The sequence below is a fragment of the Vombatus ursinus genome, unplaced genomic scaffold, assembly GCF_900497805.2.
Source record: "Vombatus ursinus unplaced genomic scaffold, bare-nosed wombat genome assembly UNPS02014812.1, whole genome shotgun sequence".
NCBI classification, from domain to species: Eukaryota; Metazoa; Chordata; class Mammalia; order Diprotodontia; family Vombatidae; genus Vombatus; species Vombatus ursinus.
The window spans coordinates 14888779-14911130 of NW_020954590.1; the positions used below are offsets into that span (position 1 = coordinate 14888779).

General features: G+C 36.4%; 1 protein-coding gene and 1 pseudogene across 2 annotated transcripts in view; one reads left to right on the forward strand and one right to left on the reverse strand.

Annotated features, from left to right (window-relative positions):
- Positions 1–20531, reverse strand: part of LOC114053789 — a 36030-nt pseudogene extending 15499 nt beyond the window's left edge.
- LOC114054099 (uncharacterized protein C8orf34 homolog) overlaps positions 1–22352 on the forward strand; it is a 393219-nt gene that overhangs the window by 197552 nt on the left and 173315 nt on the right. The gene's annotated exons all lie outside the window — the stretch shown is intronic.

Below are 22352 nucleotides of genomic sequence, written 5' to 3' on the forward strand. Positions count from 1 at the left end.
TTTTCTTTCATAGATCAACTATTGAAATATTTGAAGTTAACTTTTGTCCCACCAACATGGTATTCCTCTACTTAATACTTACTCTGCTGTGCCATTGAGGTGTGACAGTGATGTTGAATAACTAAAGAGTATCAGACAAGACCACAAGCTCTAGCTCTTGCTGAGATGAAAAAGGATTGGGCATAGGCACAATGAAGGACAATGCCTACTGTCTGAAGACCAGTCCAATTTGGGAGTCACCAAAAGATTGGCCACCTGATAACTAATTTCATTTTTACCCAGAGAAATTGATGGAGAATATCAACTGAAATGTAGAAGAGTTGTGCTCTTCATATTGATGAAATTACAGATCCTTGAAACAATGAATTACTGTCATATTAGTTATCACATCAAAATGATGCCTCAATTCTGCCTTTTGAATTTCCTTTCATGTATCACCAGATATGCTTTATTTTCCTGATATTTGTCCTGACCTAAATAACTGCAATTGACATGCTAAGAGAAATGACTCAGTAGATTAGAGCTTCCAATGAAGATAAGAAAATAGTTCAGAGGGTAAGAAGATTGGTCCAGCTTTAAAGAAGTGCATGAAACATGTCAAGAACGCATTTCAATATAGTTCTGAGACTCAATGAAGCTGTGATTTGAGAAAAGCACTAGTTTGCCCTTAATTTTGAGGAATTAACATATTCTTATCTTTAGAAATAGATCTATTTATAAAATAGCAGGTCTTTGTACACAGGAAAGGGTTTGATTTGATTTAATTGACTTACTGATTTATGGGATAGTGAATTTAAAGGTAGTTTAATTTTTAAAATCACCATTTTGAGTCAAACTTACAAAAGAATTAAAAAAGCTCATTGATCTTAAAGTATATAGTTATTTAACTTCATATTTTTGAATAAAGGAACAACAAAATTTAATGTCTCATATATGCATGTATTATGGGTTCTGCAAGGACTACAATATTTAGAAAATACACAGTCTCTCTCCTTAAGGAGATATAAAGACATATAAAACATGGCCCTTCAAGGAATTTAGAAAGATGACTTCTTTTAGAAAATAATTTATACCTAAATGACAAGTTACATGTTGGTATATCATTAAAGTCACATAGTATAATAATATAATATAAATTGGAATCAGAGGGCCTAGATTTGAATACCAGCTCTGTTGATTATCACCTTATGAATTGGGACAAACCATTTTAATAACTTTGGTCTCAATTTCCTAAACAAAAAACAAAAACAAAAAAAGCTGAGGAGGTGTGGAATAGATGACCTCTAAGATTCTTTTTGGCTCTAAATCTAAGACTCCAATAGTACAAACTATATAAGACAGTAGCAGTGAGGATAGGTAGAATAGCTTAGGGAGATGTGGAATTGGAACTATCCCGTTGGATGGAAAAGAGATCAGATATAGGCAAAAAGTGAATTTACATGACAGTTTGGGGGTATATTTAGGATTCAATGTAATAAGAAAAAAAATAATGGAAGAGGAAGTTTGAGAATTATGTATTAGAAGAATAATAATGATATGAATGCCTAGAAAAGTTAATGAATAAGCAAGTTAAAAGAAGTAGAAAGTTATGTAATTAAACATTTAGCACATTTAGGCCACATGAAGATACAATGATTATATTGATGTTAATATTAACCATTAATAACTATTTAGCAGAGTAGATAATATGAAACTATAATTATCATGTTGATGCCATTGTTATTAATAATCATTAATATTAATAGTAATTATTAATTTTATAAAGTTTTTTTAGGGTTAAAAAACACTTTGTTTGTTTTTGCTAGGCAATAAGGTTAAGTGACTTATAAAGAATCACATAACTAGTAAGTGTTAAGTGTCTGAGGCTGGATTTGAACTCAGGTCCTCCTGACTCTAGGGCCAGTACTGTATCCACTACACCACCTAGCTGCCCCCAAAAGTACTTTTCTTAATACAACTGTGAAGTAGACAATATCAGCAATGTTGTGTCTATTTTATAGATGAAGAAACTGAGACACAGGGTATAAATGACTTGTACAAAGGAATGAAACTAGTAAATTGCAGGATGAGACCCAAACTCAGATCTTCTGACTGAATTTAAGATGAGTTCTCTTTATAGCTAATAGAGTGTATTTTTGCATGCATACTTAACAGCCTACTCTGTGGCTTGTTTTGTTCAGAATTCAATCAGATCAATTGTCACAAGTTTATCCTATGTTTTTCAGAAATGAACTCTTTGTTGATTCCTATTAGCCAAAAGATTCCCTCTCCTCCCAGTCTAGAGGCGGTGAGGTGGATGGAGTGCAGAGTCTGGAGGCAGGAAGACCTGAGTTCAAATATAACTTCAGACACTTGCTGTATTTGTAACCCTGGGCAAATCATTTAAATCTCTGTCTACCTCTTTTTTCTCAACTGTAAAGTGAGGATCATGATAGTATCTATCTCCCAGGGTGGCTCTGAGGATCAAATGAGATAATATTTGTAAAGCACTTAAAACAATGTCTAACACATGTTTGTTGTTCAGTTTTTTTCAGTCATGTCTGACTCTTGGTGACTCTATTTGGGATTTCCTTGGCAAAGATATTGGTATGGTTTGCCATTTCCTTCTCCATCTAATTTTACAGATGAGGAAACTGAGGTAAATAGGGTTAAGTGACATGTCCAGGGTCACATACTAGTAAATGTCTGAAGCTAGATTTGATATCAGGTCTTCCTGACTCCAGACCTGGCTCTTCATGCAGTGTACCATCTGCATATAGTAGGTGCTTAATAAATGCTTTTTTAAAAGTCTATAATTTGCACTATGAAGAAAGAAGTAATAATAATAGAAATAATAATTACAATTAACTTTCAAATAGAACTTGCTTTAGGTCTAAGTTCACAGGATTTGAATTTGACACTTAGAAGGGACCCCAGGAGTAACCTCGTGTAGAGGGCTCAAATACATGGTACTCATCCACAAGTAACACAGAACTCTCTTGAGTGATGCCCAGATAAGATTAAAATGTAATTGGGAAATGTTTAACAAAATAAATAAAATATAATAAAACACATATAATACTAAGATGTGCTTTTCTAAGTCAATAAATAGGCCACAAGGATACTTGTGTATGGTGTAGTAGCCCCATTTATATTTGCATTTCACACCCCTGACTTAGCTCAATCCTTACCCAAAAGAAATTCCCATGATGAGTAGTCATGTAGTCCATGGAAGGAGGGAACCCATCATTTCTAAGATTCTTTGAAACAGAGAAAAAATTAGCCATCAGATGTTCTTGATTAGTAGTGCTTGGTTCCCAAAGATAAATAATACATTCACTGTATTTCCATGAGATTATATTGCTCATGACCAAGTATCTCTCCAATAGTGTACTTGGTGTTTGATTGACACCTGACTACCAAAGGCCATTATGGTACCATTTAACTAACTTTTTACAAAACTAAATCATTGCTTCTCTCTAAGAATGTTGCCAGGGAGCAAGTTTAAATGGATGAAAAAAGAATCTAGAGAATGACTTTAAATGAGAAAAAATATAGCCTCTATCTTGGAGAATATACAGTATCATGAAACTTCATTATTATACACTGGTCTCATTGGATGGCACTGACTCATATAATCTACTAATACCTTGAGTCAGATTTCTATGTTATATAGTAGTTGTGTTCTTAGGGACAGAAATTTAATTTGATCTTTGGGATAGCTAAATAGGTGCTATAATAAGCTATGTGATAAAGTGCTTTTAAGAAAAATAAAATATTTTGTATCAAAAGAAAGAAACTGTACCAGTCCTGGTTATTTCAATGCATTCCCATATTGAGAACATTATTATAATATTAAAAGTTGATATATAAGGGAAACATTTGTTATCTTTGACATAGTAACATACCCATGGGGAGCTAAAATCATGCATGGAGAGTGCATATTTGTACAACTTATAATTAGATGCATTTATTACATTTTGTAAGTTTTTTCCTAATTCTCTTTATATCAGCTAAATAACATTCTAGAGTTCAATAAAAATTATCATTAGCCCCCCAGCCCCTCCTTTTACTTTCAATACTTCTTTCCATACATAGAGAAAAATATCCAATTTTAGAATCAAATAGTTTCTTTATTAAGATCATCAGGCTTAAAACAATGTTTTTATTCTCAATTTAATGTTTCATAGGTTTGGGGAATGATATTAGAAAATCAAGCATAAAAATATCTTGAAAAAACACTTTAAATGTTTTCCATTTTTATTAGAAACCATTTTTCTGCCCCATGACCAGCTTATTACAATAATGTCAGCCCCTTTTCTGCGTCACCATGGGTCTTTAAAACTCTGTTCTCTGAACCTGCATGCTTAGCATTTTAATCTTTAAAGGGCTAAATCCTCAGTTTATATGGACCTCTAATCTTTCTTAATTCAAGAATGCTTTGCAAATGTCCCATGGTTTACAATAAAGCTAAAGGTTACAGAACTTAACATAGTCGTAATCTGTGATCATGGGGACTAAAGGTTTTTGACAAATCCAGATGTTTAAAACCAGATTTCACCCAGTAGTTTAGCTAACATCTATTTCTCCACACATGTTTATCAGGGTATGCATTGCAAATCTTACAGTGCTTTATAAATGCTAGTTAGTAGCAGCAGCAGCAGTAGTAACAGTAGTCACGGTAGTAACCGGGACCGTCACAGTAGTGCTAGTTGGGACTCTCCTGTGTGCAAAATCTTGTAATTGCCTAGATAATACAGCCCTGATTTCTTTAGCTTGGAATTCTGTGCCCTTCACAAATTCACCTGCAACCTACCTCTACAAATTTAACTCCCATCAAATTCTTATAGAAACTACAATCAATTTGTTTTCACAGCATGAACAAATCTTAGAGCTGCAATGAACCTCGGACACCAATCTATGCCTAACCAAAAATTTGCTTTACAACATGCCTAAAAATTACTAATCCAGTCGATGCTTGAAAACTTCTAAGGGGGAACCTACTACCACCTGAGGCAACCTATTCCATTTTTAGATAATTTTTGGGAAGCTTTTTTCTCTACATAAAGTTTGAATAGGCTTCTCAGTCATTTCTACTCAGTGCTCCCAATTCTGTCCTCTAGGTCCAAGCTGAACAAATTGAATGCTTATCCCACATAGTAGCCTTTCACATATTTGAAGGCTGCTATCATGTCCTGCTAAATCTTCTAAAAATCTCATACCATTCCCCACTTCTGAGATTTTTCTAAGGCAATTGCCTTACATATAATGGATTTTTGCTTTCTTTTAACACAGCTCACTATTACACTGATTTAGCTATTGCTCAGATCAAATCAGATCCAGGCCAAATATAACCATTGCACATTATGATGAACTGACTACTTATTTAAGTTGTGCCTATTCTGCAAAGCCCAAATTGATGGTTCATCTCCTCCTTGAAGCTTTGCATGACCATCTTTGCCTATAGAACTCTCATTCTCTCCTCTGGAATTCTGTAGCTTTTATCTTATGTAATAGTCATATTACTTTTAAGTGGTGATTTCTTGCCTAGGATTACAATTAGAGGAAGTGCTCAAGCCATCCAAATTCACTTTTCTGGTTTCTTTCCTGACTCTTTAGACTTATCCACCTCTACCCAGTAGCAGATATTTCTGGCTCATTCAGCCTCTTTCTCCAGGTTGTTGGATCTAGGAACCCCCGATTTAAGGAAATTTCCAGGCCAACCACTACCACTTCTTTCCTGGATCTGCTCCTGACTCTCTGGACTTTTCTATTTGACCCCTGCGTAGATACCTCCTCAACTTCTTTTTAGGTTTTGCTTTCCCCCATTATAATGAAATCTCCTCAACGATAGGAACTCTTTTTGGCTATATTTGTATTCTTCTCACTTCACACAGTTCTTAACACCAATCATGAATTCTCTATCTCTATCTTTTTGTGTCCATCTGACCATCTCTGTCTCTGTCTCTCTCTGTCTCTCTCTCTGTCTCTCTCTCCCTTCCTCCCTCCCTCCCTCTCTCCCTCCCTTGCTTCCTCCCTCCCTCTCTCCCTCCATCCCTCCCTCCCTTCTCCCTGTCCCTCATGCCCTGCCTCTTTAACAAGACTATAAGTGCCTTGAGAGCAGGGATTCAGTCACAAATTTTTGCATCCTCAGCATGTAGAAAAGGACTACACATACTAGGTGCTCAATAAATGGTGGTTTTGAAAACTTACTATTTCCCCAAACACACTAATGAAAAATGAAGGCTACGCCCAAAGTTCAACTGTCAGAGGGGGAAATGTGAGTAATAAGGCATGTTGGAACAAACACAATGGAGAATCACTTCTTGGATATTCAGAAGTTGGTTGGTTATATACTTTAAGGGCTTGGGAGTAATTTTAAAATTAAAATCAAAATCCTTTGAGAAGTCCTCCTAATTTATTTCCTATCCTTTAGATGAGAGTCAGAGAGTCTGAGGTCATATCATCCACCTACAATACAGTTAGATCCAGAAATCCAATATTCTGCATGCCACCATTTAATGAACTTTGTGCTTCTTTGGAAAATTGTGCAGGAAAAAGGCAATATTGGCTGAAAACTTGTTGGATTTTTTTATTGTTGGTGTTATTTGTTTGTTGGAAGAGAAAGGAAGGGGAGATGGAACAGGCAGACAGACATATGGGAAAGAGAGTTAGATATGCATCAGACATTCAATTTTTATTTAACTATAAATACAGACCCCTGGACCACATTCTTTACCAAATCCCTGTTCTTTAGATGGTCCTTGGATAAAAGTTTTACTTGTTGCTTGGAGATTTCTGAATGCAAATAAACCAGTGGAACTAATTTAAAATCTCCATGTGTCTACCCTCAAAGTACTTCTGGCCAAGAGAGTAAAACTTTGCACAGTGGCATCTCTCTGGAAACATTCACCCAACACACTACACATCTCCAGATGTTTACCATTTGTCTGAGTTTTAAAAATGCACACAGCCATCTGCATTTCTTGTCCCTAATTGTATGTACTGTGCCAACAGTTGAAGGTATTCCCTACCTATTCATAAAGGTTTTGTGATCAAAATGTGGAGAATGAAAGTTCATTTTGACTCCAGTGAGGAGTAATTTTCTCCATTCTTTTCCATTATTAGTACTCAATTCCCTTCTACATGTTCAGAACTCACATAGAAATCTGAAAAACTTCTTAATGAAGGTCTGTAATGTTGTAATTCTAAAACCCACACCTGGCTCCACCTGTGACGTTCCATTTCCAGTTGAAGATCAACACTTAATGGAGACCTGGAAAAGGCAGTCCTCGTTTCTTTCCCCACCCCCTCCAGAAAACAACTCATCAAGAAACAACAAGAATTAACAAAGGGTCATATACCTTCCTTCCATCAAGCATGGAAGTTCAGGAGGATTTGACAGTAACCTACATAAAGTGTGCAATGCTTTTCTTTCTTCCTTGGTCAAGAAACTGCCAATGACACACAAAACATTAGTTGGTAATCTCACTTCTAGAAGAGAAGGTAAAAGGGGTTAGTGGAATGTATCTCTGTTATGTAGATAGCTGAGGAAAATTTTTTTTAAAAAAAGGGGGAGTAGGGTTGAAAATAAAATAAAGAACTGGGATGTAGACAAGAATACTGACCTATATTAGCAGGATAAAGAGTAGAAGACTGTCCCATGGAAGAGGAAGGGATGAAAGACCACTAAATACTTAGAGCTTAGTAATAAGCACAATACGCTTTCTAGAGAGGATACAGCTAGACTAACTGAGAGGAAACAGTGGCATATGGTCCACGGAATAATTATGAATAATTGCAAAGGTTACGTCAGGAAAAAAAAAGATCATCCAGAGGAAGAAGAAATGTGATATGTGTCAAAGAAGCCTTTTGTTGAACAGACATAAAGATAGAGATTTCTCAGGGCATACATGTTTGATATGTCAGAAAGTTTTCAGAAATCTATAAATCTGATGATGAGCCATTTCTGGCGATTTGCAGGGGCAAATGACATCTCCAAAAGGGACTTAGGAACCATTGTTATGAGTTTTAAAGTCCTGGACAGAAGACCAAAGATCTTAAGAGCATAAGTAATGTTCCTATTATTCTTGCCATTTGAAGACAAAATTTAGAAGAGAAAAGATGATTCGTGAAGTGAGTAGTCAGTTAAAATTATACCCAAAGAAGTCGTAAGAAAATGCATTCCCTACCTTTCTTCTTTGTGGAAAAATAAGGTTGTGAGTGTGGAACATTGCATACACTCAAGTCCTGCTCAAGTGATATATTGGTGAGTTTTTCTGAATTGCCTTTTTTTTTTCTTTTTCTTTTTTTTTCTTATAATATATGGCTTTCTGGGTAGGAGATGGTTGGAATGTATTTGCAAATGAAAGTGATATTAAAACACTTATGTCAATATTTTTAAAAATGTGATGCCTGAAAACTGATGTTACTGTCTAGTCAGTCAGGCTAAGGCCCTTCCCGTAGAGGAGATGGGGAGAGAAAGAAATACATAGAAATAGCTAAAATATGATTGGTGAGTCTACATATCTAACCACTTACCACTAAATGGATTTTTCTAACCCCTGTGTACCTAATTCCCTAGCATACTCTTGATCGATATATTCAAAGATTCTTGGGGTCTAATTCCAGTTAGATGGATTTGTAAGAGGTTTTAGTTTCCATTGTCTTTTTGTGTATAAAACATTGGAAGCCTCAATATTTTAAGAGCTATTTAAATTAGTCTGCAGTTCCAGATCAGGATAAAGGGAACCTGGTTGCCTCAGTCACAGACTAGCATGTGTCTTCACTGTATCTTTGGCTTTAACTATCTAAGTAACTTCTCTATAGACATGAGTTGTAACTCTTTCTCGAGTTCAGATGGATGGTTGCAAAAGATTTTGGACTTCCAGACCGTTGCTTGAAATACAGTAATTAAAATATAGGTTTAAAAGAACTAAATAAAGATATGTAAAAAAAGCTATTTATGTAGGTCCATAATTTTCTATTATGTAGAAAATAGAAGCTACAATGTAGGAAGAATGTCTCTGGAAATGTAAACCTTATTCAAAACAATGAAAATAATAACTATCATTTACATAACATTTCAAAGTTTATAAAGGGCCTTATAAATGATATTTCATTGGATTCTTATAATAATCATATGAGGAATGTGCCATTACTGTGCTCACTTTTTTAGTTAGGAAATTGAGGCTGAGAGAGGGTAAGCAACTTGCAAAGGGTCATCAGATCAGTAAATGTCTGACACAGGATTTGAACTCAGGTCTTACTGACTCCAAGTTCAGTGCTCTAATATACCATGCAACCTAGCTGCCTGGGATCAGATAAAAGAGAGTTCCTAATAGCACCTTTCATTAAGAATATATATTTATGTGAGAAATTCAGGAATCTAAGTGGAGAAAGTACGGTGGACAACATTAGGGTGAAGGTCAATGGAGGGAGAAACAAGCAATATTCTAATAGCAGTAATTTATAGACCACTTGACAGAAGAGGAGAATAGATAAGGAGTTAGGGGAAGGTATTCTATATCATTGACCTTAGGTATCTGGATACTTGCAAGAATTATCTGCCAAAATAGAGGAGCTAAATTGTTAAATCACCTTCAAAAGATGGAGGAAGCAACAAATAGAATTGCTATATTGGATCTGATTATAACCAACAAGAGGAAATGTTTGCTGATACACAAATGATCGGACTGCTTAGGGACAGTGACACCCTCTTCAGTTTAAAATGTGTAATCAGCAAAAGTTGTAGACTTAGTCTCACATATGTTCTGGTTCTTATAAGAGTCATTTTCAGAAAGTTGTGAGAAAAGATAGATATGATTTCATATTCCAGTTCTGCACAACATACAGCCTGCGAGCCGCAGCCCAGGAAAAATGTAGACCGTGTAAAAGAAAGTAAAAATGTAATGAGTGCTTTGTCCGTGCCCTTCTTAACCTACCTTCCACTAGTCACTATTGTTCCCGTCATGTAATTTGGCAGCTGGGTTGCCACTGAGCACTTTCTCCTGTTTGTCACATGACCATGGCAACCAACCATCTCTGTCTGTCCCTAAAAAGCTACCTGGGGCCCAAAGAAGTTTAGCCTATTTTAATTTTGGCCCCTACCTACTGCCAAGTTGAGCAGGTCTGCCATAGTCTAAAATTCCATAAGGGAAATTAGTCCAGGAGAGATTACAGGGTCACAAGAATAAAATCTTGAAGAGAAAAGCAAAAAAGATTCTATTTGGGAACAAAAATGGAAGATGCCTAAAAAGACTGTGGTAGATGTACTGGGAATTCATTGAATAACGTAGATTTCTAAAAGATGGCAACAAAGGCAGTTCACAAAAGATGGACAGAAAAGAGTGAGCCAGTCTTGTAAGAGGAGTTTCACAATCACTAAAGTTCAGAATGAATCTTTGTTTCAGGTATGGATATTCTAGGGGAAAAAGCCCACTGTGTTTTAATGGCAGGTCATTAAAATGAAAATTCCTTATGACACCATGAATTCATGCTTTTAATTTAGTGGAGCTATTCTTTTAAGTCAATACCAACTAGTCTACCTTCTGCCACAGGGCTGTTGTATATCACTCACTATTTACTGTTTGTACAGTTTTAGTCTGCTAGCAATTTAAAGGGTGAACATGCAACTACATGTTAGTTTAGTCTCTGAGTTCAATTGTCTGTGTCCTTACAACAACAAATGGTAAGCAGCAGACTCTAAGAGCAAAGCAACCAGTGATGAAATCTTATATTTCATTGAGTCAGAAGAGAAAGGGTTTGTTTTAAATGCAAGCTTCAAATTAATGTGGCTTAATTGCTCCATACTATGTGTCAAATCCAAAGTTTGCTACCTTTACTTAGAAAGTTAAGAAATAGCAAATCACTGCTGTCCCTGTGTTGAAGGTTATATCTATAAAAAAAATGAATGCACGTTGGCTCTGCCTGCAGAAATGGTGGGCTATTCTTACCTAGTGATGCTCTGGCAATCAGATATCCATATGGTTTCCCTCTCTCATTGCTTATACCTCCTTTGATACATGCAGCTGACTGACTCATCTCCCCAAAACACTGTTTTCCACATATTATTCCCAACCTTAATATCTGATGGCAGATTTCCACTGCTTATCTGATCCATCTCAAATTTTTTGTCCTGGCCTTCAAAGCCCTCTTAACCGGTGTCTCTTACTATCTTGCTTCTACTTTAACAACAAGCATCTCCAAAGTTTCCCTTTGTGTATGCCATCACTCTTCCTACTTCTACAACTTTAGTCATTTGATCGTCCTCCAATTTTTCTGTACTGTCCTCCTTTTCTCACCACCTATCCAAAAGCTACTTGTCTCTGAAAGCTCCTCTCCTCTGCGTAGCCATCCGTCCCTTGCCACTAGAGCGTTTGTTCATTTCCCTGATCTTTGATTACCCGTAGCACCACTCTGTATACCATCCCTTTCTGGCACATGATAATATTCACTTTAGAAAACTACTCTCTGTTGCTTTTTAACTGCTCTTTGTTCATGTCTCACTTGTTTGTGTTTATGTGATCTCTGCCAACGACTACATGTTCACCAAAACTGTCTTAAAGTCAAGAATATAATCTGTGCCAGTATGGCTTTAAATATAGTCTTGGAGACAAAACCTATACACATGAACTTTGAGTAATAAGAACAGTAAGTGTCAAATGAGTGGTATGGACAATTCATGCCATGGGAGTTCTGAGGAAAGAAAAGTCACTGTGGGATCAAATTGTCACCCAAGCTCCCTTCAAATATTGTGACTCTAATAACCATCACAATGAACTCATTTTATTGTTAGCAATAATAGCTAGCATTTATATAGTGGTTCATTGTTAACAAAGCAATTCATATATATTTTCTCTTTTAAGCCTCATAACAACTCTGGGGGATAGATGCTATTATTATCCTCATTTTACAGATGAAGAAACTGAGACTGAGAGAGGTTGGGAGACTTGCCCAGAGTCATGGAGCTTATAAGCAAGGAAAGCAGGATTTCACATCAAATCTTCCTGACTTAAAATACAATACTCAATCCTTTATGACTTCTAGCTGCCCAGGACACTTCAGGGTTTACAAAGCACTTTATGTACATTATCTCATTCAAGTGTCTCAACAAAACTGTGGGGAAGTACTATTATTATCCCCATTTTACCTTAGAGGAAATTGAGGCAGAGAAAGATTAAGTGATTTTCCTAGGGTCACACAGTAAGTGAATGGGGCAGAATTTGTACTGAGACCTTCCTGACTTCAAATCCAATGCTCTATCCGCTACAATAACTAATTTCAAATGAGAATGAGAATCTCTTTCCCTTGCTCACTCCTCCCCCACAAAAATCTACAACAGCTGATCAACTGGCCTCTGTTTGAAGACTTTGAGTAACAGCCCAGTCACCTAGTACATGCAACTTTTGAATAGCTTTGTTAGGAAATTTTTCTTTATTTCATTCTTAAATCTACATCCTTAGAATCATACAATTTTGCATTTGGAAGGGACCTCAGGGGGTCACTTAGTCCAGATCACACTCTACAAAACAAATCCCTTTTGAAAGGTAATAATTCAGCTTTACTTAAAGACCCCCATCTGTCTTCTTCTTCTACCTCCTGAGATAGTCCCTTCAACTTTAGAAGAGTTCTCATTAGGAAGTTTTTCTTTATATATAAACTAAAGCTTTGCAACTTATATTATGAAATTTCTGGGGCCAAACAAAACAAAGCTGTCCCCTCTTCCAGTAGACAGGCCTTCACATATTTTAATATAACCATTACCTCTGCTTTCTCCCTTTCCCAAAACATTTTCTCCTCTTCTACTGTCAAAATATACTCAATTCTCCCAACAATTGTTACATGGAATGCAATCAAACCAATTTACCATTCTAATTACTCTCCTGCTTAACAATGCTTTTCCTAAAATATGGACCACAGGACTAAATACAACATTCTACATGTGGTCTGACCAGGGCAGTATATATGGGTCTGTCACTTCCTTATTCTTGGAAGACATATTTCTCTGAAGGCAGCACAATATCACCTTTGCTTTTCTTTAACTACCATAAAGCACTATACTGAGTTTGCAGTTCAAAACTTCAATTATTTTCAGACAAATTCATGATGTCTAACCATATTTCCGCCAGATTATACTTATGAAGCTGACTTTTGGAACCCAAGTGTAGGGCCTCACATTTATCTCTATTAAATTTCATCCTCGTCATCAACATCATCATCATCATCATCATCATCTTCATGATGAACCTATGTTCTAGCTTGTCAAGGTTATGATGAATGCTGGCTCTGAAATCCAGTATATTAGCTCTCTCAGCAAGATTTCTGATACCTGCAAATTTGATAATCATTCTTTATAAGTGCTTATCCATGTCATTTATGAAAATGTTAAACAGGGATAAGTACAGATTTCTGGGACTCCCCATTTGAAACCTACCTTTGAAGTTCTCATTTTCCAAATTCATATTAAATATTAATGGATTTGAGTGCAGTCATTCAACTAAGTCGAACCATATCTAACCATTTCTTCATTTTTTCATCCAGAATAGCAGGACTTTATCAACTACCTTGCTGAAACAGAGATTAACTATATCTAGAATATTCCCTGCACTTATGAGTTAAGTAACTCTCTCATTAAAGGAAATAACACCAAAACCTGCTGGCTTTTTGTGAGTACTGCTTACTTTTCTACATGTGCCCAAATAATTTCTAAAAACACGTTATTGATTTTGCTATGAATCAAAGTCAAAGTCATTGGGCCTATGGTTTATAGGGTCCATTCTCTTTGTTGAAAATTTGGATATTTGACTTTTTCCAGTCATGGAGTCACTCTCCGTCATTTCTATATTTTAAGTTGTGCTCCAAAAGTCCAAATCTTATTCTGATTCCATCTCCTTAGGCAGTTTATGCATATCCTTACTAAAAGTGTTTCCTAGGACTGAACCTAATGGTATAGATGTGGTGATGCCATAACCAAATACAAGAAAACTATCACCTTTTTTCATTTAAAACCTTCTACCTCTCATTGAAGTCTAGGATGGTATTAGTTTTTGCTACTATGTATCACACTGCTAGCTCATGTTATGCTTATACTCCACTCAGATTCACAAATCCTTTTTATGTGAACTATGGAAAAACCCTGTAAGGTAAGCAATAATTAAAATACTAATTCTAATGATAACAATATTTTATAGTGATTTATTTACATGTTATCTCATTTATAGTGCTTTCAGGTATACAAAGTGCTTTCTTTAGAAAAACTGAGATACTGCAAATATTATTATCCTATTTTATGTATGAAGAAACTAAAGTGCAGAAAGATTCTATAAGATTCCTAGGGTATATATGGTGAGTAAACAGTAGAGACTAACTGGAACTCCAGCCTATCTGATTCCAAGTTCAGTGCTTGTTCCACTATCCAAGTCCATTTATTTAATTTGAGATTCTGGATTAAATCTAGGATTTAAATCTATTGAAGAATAGGTGGGAGAAACGGAAGTGACCATTTTATGGTTGCTATTGGGAACTAGTGGAGAACAATAGAGATGTAATAGACCAAAAAAATCTTCTAAATTTTGTATCTCCCCTAGTGCCTAGCAAAATAGTCTGTACATGATAGGTGATTAATGTGCCTGGTGACATGTACGGTATTGCACTTATAGCAGTGTATTCTCTTTCAAGAGTCCCCAAAAAAGTCAGCATAGGAAGCCAACTCCATGTTCTGAGAAAGTGGAACAAAATTGGAAAGGGTTTTGCAAAATACCAGATAGAGTGGAGATATTTTGCAGCTTTTCATGTGTAAGTAAATGACAAAGGCAGAAGGAAGGATTCCAGCAAAAATGAACAATGGAGGACATGATTTTTCCAAAGTTCTTGACAGAATAGGAATACTCTGTGGCATTTGGTTGGTTTGTAAGTGATGGCAAAAGTATATCGAGTTCCTGTTTTTTATCTGGAGCATACTGCAAAGGAAAGGGGAAAAGAGGCAACCTTAACAGCAGCTCATGCTGTAATTTCAAGAAGCTGCATTCTGTAAATTGCAACATTCATTTGGATTTCTTCATTCTTTTACCCAAAGGAATTTATCAAGGGACAGAAATGAGGATGAATGTTTATAGTGATGATGTTAGTTCAGATTCCAGCTTCCACGAGAGCTTTGCTTGTCCTTCCCACTGCTAGTACCCTGGGTTTAGGATTCCTTCTCATTTACAATGTGTGTCTTGTATGTATGTAGTTGTTTGCCTGCTGTCTCCCTTGCTGGAAAGTGAGTTCTTTGAGGGCAGGAGTCATGTTTTTGTTTTTATTTTCCCAGCACTTAGCATAGTGCCTGATATATAGTAGACACTTAATACATCCTTGTTGACCTACTGACTGATAGCACAAATCAAACCAGAGTATTTATCTATACTTAGTTGCCTGAATCACTCTATATTTGTCCTCGTATAATATATATATATACATTACACACATACACATATATATACATGTGTGTGTGCATTTATAGACATATATGTATATATGTAGTATAGATAGATAAATAGACAGAGACAGACAGACAGATAGATAGATGTCTACAGACATACACATCTATCTATTTAGGTATAGTCATGTAGCTACTAAGTGGTGTTCTTGACTAGTTTCTGGCCCTATTCAGTAGTAAGTAAAACACTCATTCTTGCTTTCTAGGTATACCAGCAAACACCAGAGGACTGATGAGTCATCGGCAAACTCTCTCTGACTCTCAGAGAGCTAGTTGCCTCTCTCCTTTTAATGTTGCCTCTTTGTGGGAGTTGACATTTATCTCAGCCTGGAGTTTGTAACATATGGGTAATCCCATTAGATACTTATGGCTCAACTCTTCAAATCTTCTGGCTCTTCCCTTTGTTAAATAACTGTATTTGTGTTCCACTGATTGATTAAAAAAAAAGAATGCATTAATCTTCAATCAGCATTGCAGGAAAAGAATGAAGCAAATGGGCAATCCCTTTAGCATACATGAACTTTTTCTTTTCAGGAAGTAGCCCTTTATGTGAAAGGTGAGACGAAAGGTGAAAGTTCAATTCACAACCCTGTCTCTCCTAGAGGGCAACCAGTAAGCTGTGCACTTTGGAGTTTTTCTACTCACAACAAACACTATTGGTGGATCCGTACCCAGTCTGTTAGTGTGGTTCAGGATAGCCTACTAGTTTCTCCCAAAGCAGCAAAGTTTCTATAGAGGCAGACTGCCTTCTTGTTCTCCAGTTCCAAAGGTTATTTGATCATCAGCATTTCCTCAGGTGTGCTTATTTAATTTCGTCTCTGCCCTGATCTACACCATCAAGTGAAAGTCAGTGGTCAGGAATTTTTTTTTTCCTACAGGGCATTAAAAACTATGGCTCTTACTATTTCTCCCCCACCCCCAAACCAGTAGGAGAGGAAGAATGCATAAGATCCCCTGGAAGTGTGCCATTTCCCCAATTTCTCTGCTGACATTCAGCTCAGGTCCTTTTATAATTTATTCTTGTCCTCAGCTTTTCTGTCAGTCTTCACTCAACTCTGAAGCTTAGTGGGGGCTCAGTCATTACATTCATCTGAACACAAGAGAGACATTTGTTCCAGTTGAGATTTTCCTGAAGATTGAAAAAAAAATATGGCAGCACCATCAGAGTGTCTAAATTTCAAAAACAGGATTAATTTCTGTCTTAAGAGATTATACTCTAAAACTAGTTTCTGTAGAGGGTGATGAGTATGCTGTGGAAAAAATAACAGTGAAAAAGTAACTAATAAATCCTAGGAGACAATAATAATGAAAGGAACTAAGCATAACACTTATAGATTCGGATTGTCTATGTGGTGAAATGAGATTCCTGACTGTCACATAGCAATGGAAAGATATCCTTATTCAAAGAAACTGTTTGAAATAAGGGGCAGACTATCTAGAAATCTAAGAACAAGAAGATGAACAATGATGAATGGCATTTGGGTGAGGATAGAGAAACACAAGTTTTGTCATTGGGTGATTCTGCATTTAGAATCTTATCATTTTAGAAGAAGAAGGACTCTTGGAAGTACAATGCATTAATCCCCCCTATAATTTTGCTGATAAATGGTCATTCAGTCTGTGCTTGAAAAACCCCAGTGAAATAGAACTTCAGGAAGTAAATATGGATAATGCTCTTCTAAAACAAATCACAAGATTAGCAGATCACTATTTGGTAACGATGGCAGCTTTAAATATTTTGACATCTGTTAGAAGTCTTATTACACTAAAATCATAGCATCCAGTAAATTAATGGAATGCTTTGGTGATGATTGCATTCTACATAAGGTTTAGATAGAAAGAAGCAAGGGAAGCTGCTTTTTTGAACTTAATTCTGACCAAGAATTGGTGTGTGAAATGAAAATGGCAAGAACTTTGGAAGAAAGTGACCATGTAATTCAGATTTCAGAAGATTCTGAGAAATGAGAGATATGATTCCATTGCAGGAAATTATAAAAGGGAAGACAGCTCAAGAAACATGAAAAACTCTTAAAAATGAAACAAGGGAACGAAAATCACAAATTATTCAAATGTGGGAGTAGGAGAAGAAATGTACTGCACAAGAACCTGTCTAATGAGCTCAGATTTTTAAAGAACATTTAGAAGAGCTAGAAACAATGGCAAAGTGTCCATAAAGAACACACCAGACCTTCTGGTGTGGAAACTACTGCCACTGATGAAAATCTGTAACTTCTATGAAAAGTACAGCATTAGACAGTTGCCCAGGTCTCTGGGAGACCTTGAGTCAGGAAGATGTGACTTCAAATCCTACCTCAGACATTCATTAGCTATGTGACCTTGGACAAGTCACTTAACCTCTGTTTGCCTCAGTTTCCTCATTTGTAAAATGGGAAAATTGATAGCCTCTACCTCTTAGGATTACTGTGAGGATCAAGTGAGATGATATTTGTAAAGCACTTAACACAGTGCCTGACACATAGCAGGCCCTATAAATGATAGACATCCCCGTGAATTTGTGAGGTCCTTGAAGGCAGAGACTTTCTTTTGTACAGTGCCCAGCATATACTAGGTGCTTAGCAAATAGAGAAACAAATAGAGAATGAAAGACAATAACCAAACAACCAACCAATATCACTGACTGATTAACATAAGCAATATTTGTCAAAGGTGGAATTTGAACCTAGTTCAACCCAACTCAAAAGCTGTCCCTTCATCCACTGTACCATGATGCATCTTATAAAGATTAAGGACAACTCCCCCTCCAAAAAATTAACTTCATTTCTTTAAGCGTATCTAAGGCCTTAAGAACAAGAAAGCAAATGGTTAATAGAGCAATGGGTGACAGAAAGAAAGAACTACTCATATCCTATTTGGTTTTTGTATTTTTTTAATAAGGAGAATAACCTTTAAATTGAAAAGTATATACAATCTAATTAGGAAGGAATTGAATTCCAAGATAGATGAGAGTCAATAAGACAAAAATAATAATCTTAATGAATACAAATATCCAGATCTAGACAAATTATACTCCAGTATCATGAAATAATTTAAACAAATATGTGATTCTTCTAATTTAAGAAGAAATCTTTAGAATAGGAATAGTGTCCTTAGATTAGAAATTAGGAAAAATCAATTTTTATTCAAAAATAGAAGAAAAGACAATGGAACCTAGAAATTATCAAGTGCTGAGTTTTACACCTGGCAAAGTTCTGGGATAGAATTGGGGCCCTTGGTAAGCATGTTTAAGCACAATAAAGCTTGGTCACAAAGGAAAGAGCATGAATTCACTTAGAAGTCATATGAAACTGATTTCATTTTTTAAAAAAAAATGGATGATTATCCTAATCAAGAAAATGCCAGAGATATACCACAAAGCATTTTTAAAATACATGATATTCTTGTAGATGACATGAAGAAATATGAGACTCATGATAGTTTGGGTAGATGAATTTGTAAGTAGGTAAAAGGCAATATCCAAACACTGCTAAATAGTGGATTGGTATCAACCAAAAAGGAGGTCTATAAGGGTGTATCACAGGGCTCTCTATTCAATTTTGTCCTACTCAATATTTTTTTTTATAAATGACTTAGATGAAGCTGTAGAAAGCAAGCTTGTTATTTTTATTCTATCTCTCTTAGTCTGAAGGTCATTCTCCTTGATAGTAAAACAGAAGCAAATTAGGGTTTATGGTTATATTACATAGTAATACAAAGAAACATTTCCACTACCACCATCCTGGTACAGGACATCATCACTGCAAACCTGGCCCATTGAGATGGACTACTAGTTGGTTTCCCTGCCTCAGGTCTCTCCTTACTCCATTCCATCCTCCACTCAGCTTTTAAGTTAGGCTTCTTAAAGTTCAGGTCTGACTATGTCACTCTACAACTCAATAAACTCTAGACTTTAGTGGTTTCCTATTATATGTAAGATGAAATATAAGACCTTCACCATCTGGCTCCTTTCTACTTTTTCAGTCTTTTCATACTTAATTTCTCTCCACATAATGTACAATCTAGACACATCAACCTTCTTTTTATCCCTCATGAGTGATATTCTATCTCCCTCCTATATGCCTTTTCACTTTTGTTTGTTGTTGTTCAGTTGTGTCTAACTCTTCCTGACCCCATTTGGGGTTTTCTTGGCAAAGATACTGGAGTAGATTACCATTTCATTCTCCAGCTCATTTTACAGCTGAGGAAACTGAGGCAAACAGGGTTAAGTGACATGCCCAGGATCATGGAGCTAGTAAGTGTCTGAGGCCAGATTTGAACTCAGGAAGATGAGACTTCCTGACTTCAGAAGTAACACTCTATCCAATTCTCCACCTAGCTGCCCCATGCCTTTTCACTATCTTAGTCCTATGCCTGGAAATACTCTCCCTCTTTGCCTCTTCTTTGAGGTTGCTCTGGCTTCCCTCAAGTCTCAGCTTAAATCTTTGGCAAGAGGCTTCTCTTGGTCTCCCCACTGTGACTGCCTTCTCTCTGAGATTATTTCCATTTTCATCATTATTGAGTCCTTTGAGTCATGTCTGATTCTTCATGTCCCCATTTAGGGTTTTCTTGGCAGAGCTACTGGAGTGGTTTGCCATTTCCTTCTCCAGTTCATTTTATAGATGAGGAAACAGATAAATAGGATTAAGTGATTTGCCCAGGGTCACAAAGTTAGTAAGTATCTGAGACAGGATTTGAACTCAGGAGGATGAGTCTTCCTGATTCCAAGCCCAGTGCTCTATCTACTATGCCATGTAACTTGTATGTCCAGTTGTTTTCATGTTATCTGTGCCATTAGAATGTGAGCTTCTTCAGGTCAGGGACTGTGTTTTTGCCTTTCTTTGTGTCTGTCAGGTTTCATACAGTGCTTTGCACAAAGTAAGCATTTAGTAAAAAGCTTGTCAACTGACCGACTAATGTCTTGTCCAAAACATCCCATTTGTAAAGAAAACAAAACATATAGAAGGAACATTGTTAATTGTTCCATTTTGATGATTTCACCTACCAACTCAATTCAGATAACTTTCAAATCTCTATCTCTATTCCTGATCCTAAGCTCCAGACTCACCTGTTTAACCATCTACAGAATCTTTCCTCCTGGGTAACTCACCTCTAATTCAACACGTCCCAAATCAACACCCTCCTAAGTCTGTGGAGCCATTTGATTTCACTCTTACTACTGGCACTATCATTCACCCTATCAACTATTTTTTTAAATCTCAATATGATCTTTCACTCTTCCTTCTCCCTCACACCTCATATCCAAACTAGTTAATTCTACCTCTGGAACATTTCTCACATCTGCCCTTCCTCTTTATTACCCCTACCTCAATCCTAATATAAGCCCTAATTATTATTTGTCCATGCTACTACAAGAGACTTTAAATGATGTTCTCTTAACCCTCTCCACCCAGTCCTCCCTTACCTTATCTGCCTTACATTCAAGTACCTTTGTAGTCTCATGTCAACTTCTTCCCAAATATTCTATATTGTAGCCAAATTGGAGTAAATTTTGTTCCCCAAATATGTCCTGTACTTTTCTGCATCTGTATTTTTGCTCACACTTTCCCTCTTCATTTGTTTACTTCCTATACATCTTTTAGAATCAAACTTGAGTCAACCACTATATGAAATCTTCTCTATCCCTCCCATTGGTAATGACTGTCCTCTTGGATCCTCACCCTCCCCTTTTTCAGAATATAACACTTGTCAACACATTTGCATATGTTAGTCACCTTTTTTGAGAACTTTTCCAGATTTCTGTTATCTTTTGTGTGGTGGCCTGAACTTCAACCTCTATTAAAGATAGAGAAATGAGAGGTATGCTAATGTGATGTAAGCTTCTCTCGGGGAACTGCTATTTCACTTTTGTCCTTAAATCTCTAAGTCTAAACCACCCTTCCTTGGGATGGATTCTCAAAGTTATAATACACAGTTAACATTTATAATGCATGTTCATAGACATATACACATATGTACAAATATGCATCTGTGTATTTGGATATGTGATTTCCGATATGGAATTCTACAACTTCTAATCTTGAAGAGTAGAGAGTTGCTTGAACATGGTAGTTGCTTTAATAAAACTATGATAACTTGAGTCCAATCATGGAGAGACCTTAAGGTTGCTTTTACTTCCCAGTGCTCTAGGGTCCAGTCTCAAGAAACCACATTAGAGAATGACAGAGTTTCAAAGTTGGAAAGATTTCAGAAATATCTAATCCAGTGTCGGTCTTTACTGAAAGACCTCCAGGTGGACAATAGCTCCAGAGGAAGTCCATTGCACTTTGGGGTAGCTCTTCTTGTTAAGAAATTTGGGTCAAGAGTAATGCTGCCCCTCAACAAATTCTACTCATTGTTACTATTTCCTGATTCAAAATGAATGAGTCTAATCCTTTTTCATGATGGTCCTTCAAATACTTGAAAATAGTTACTATGTCTCCCCTACTACAAATCATTAGTTCCTTCAACCAAATATGACATTGTCTTGAGCCCCCTCACCCCTCTCGCTAGCCTCCTAAGTATACTATTCACCTTATGAATGTCCTTCATTAAATGTGGTATTTATGTGAGAGATATAGAGGAGAATGGTACTATAAAATCTGGCAAATAATTAGATGTGTTTGATTAAAAGAGAGGAGTTTAGGAGGACATCAAGGTTAAGAATCTGGATGACTGGGAGAATTTTGGTGCTCTTAATCTACATGGAAATTTGGCAGAGTGATTCTACCAGGAGCTAGTACTAAGGGAAAGATAGTGAGTTCTATTTTAAAGATGTTGAGTTTTGAGATGCCTATGGGATATCCACTTTGAAATGTCAAGTAGTCAGGGGTGGTTTGGGACTATAGCTCAGGAGAGAGCCTGGGAATGGATTTAGATAGGGGGATCATTTGCATAGAGA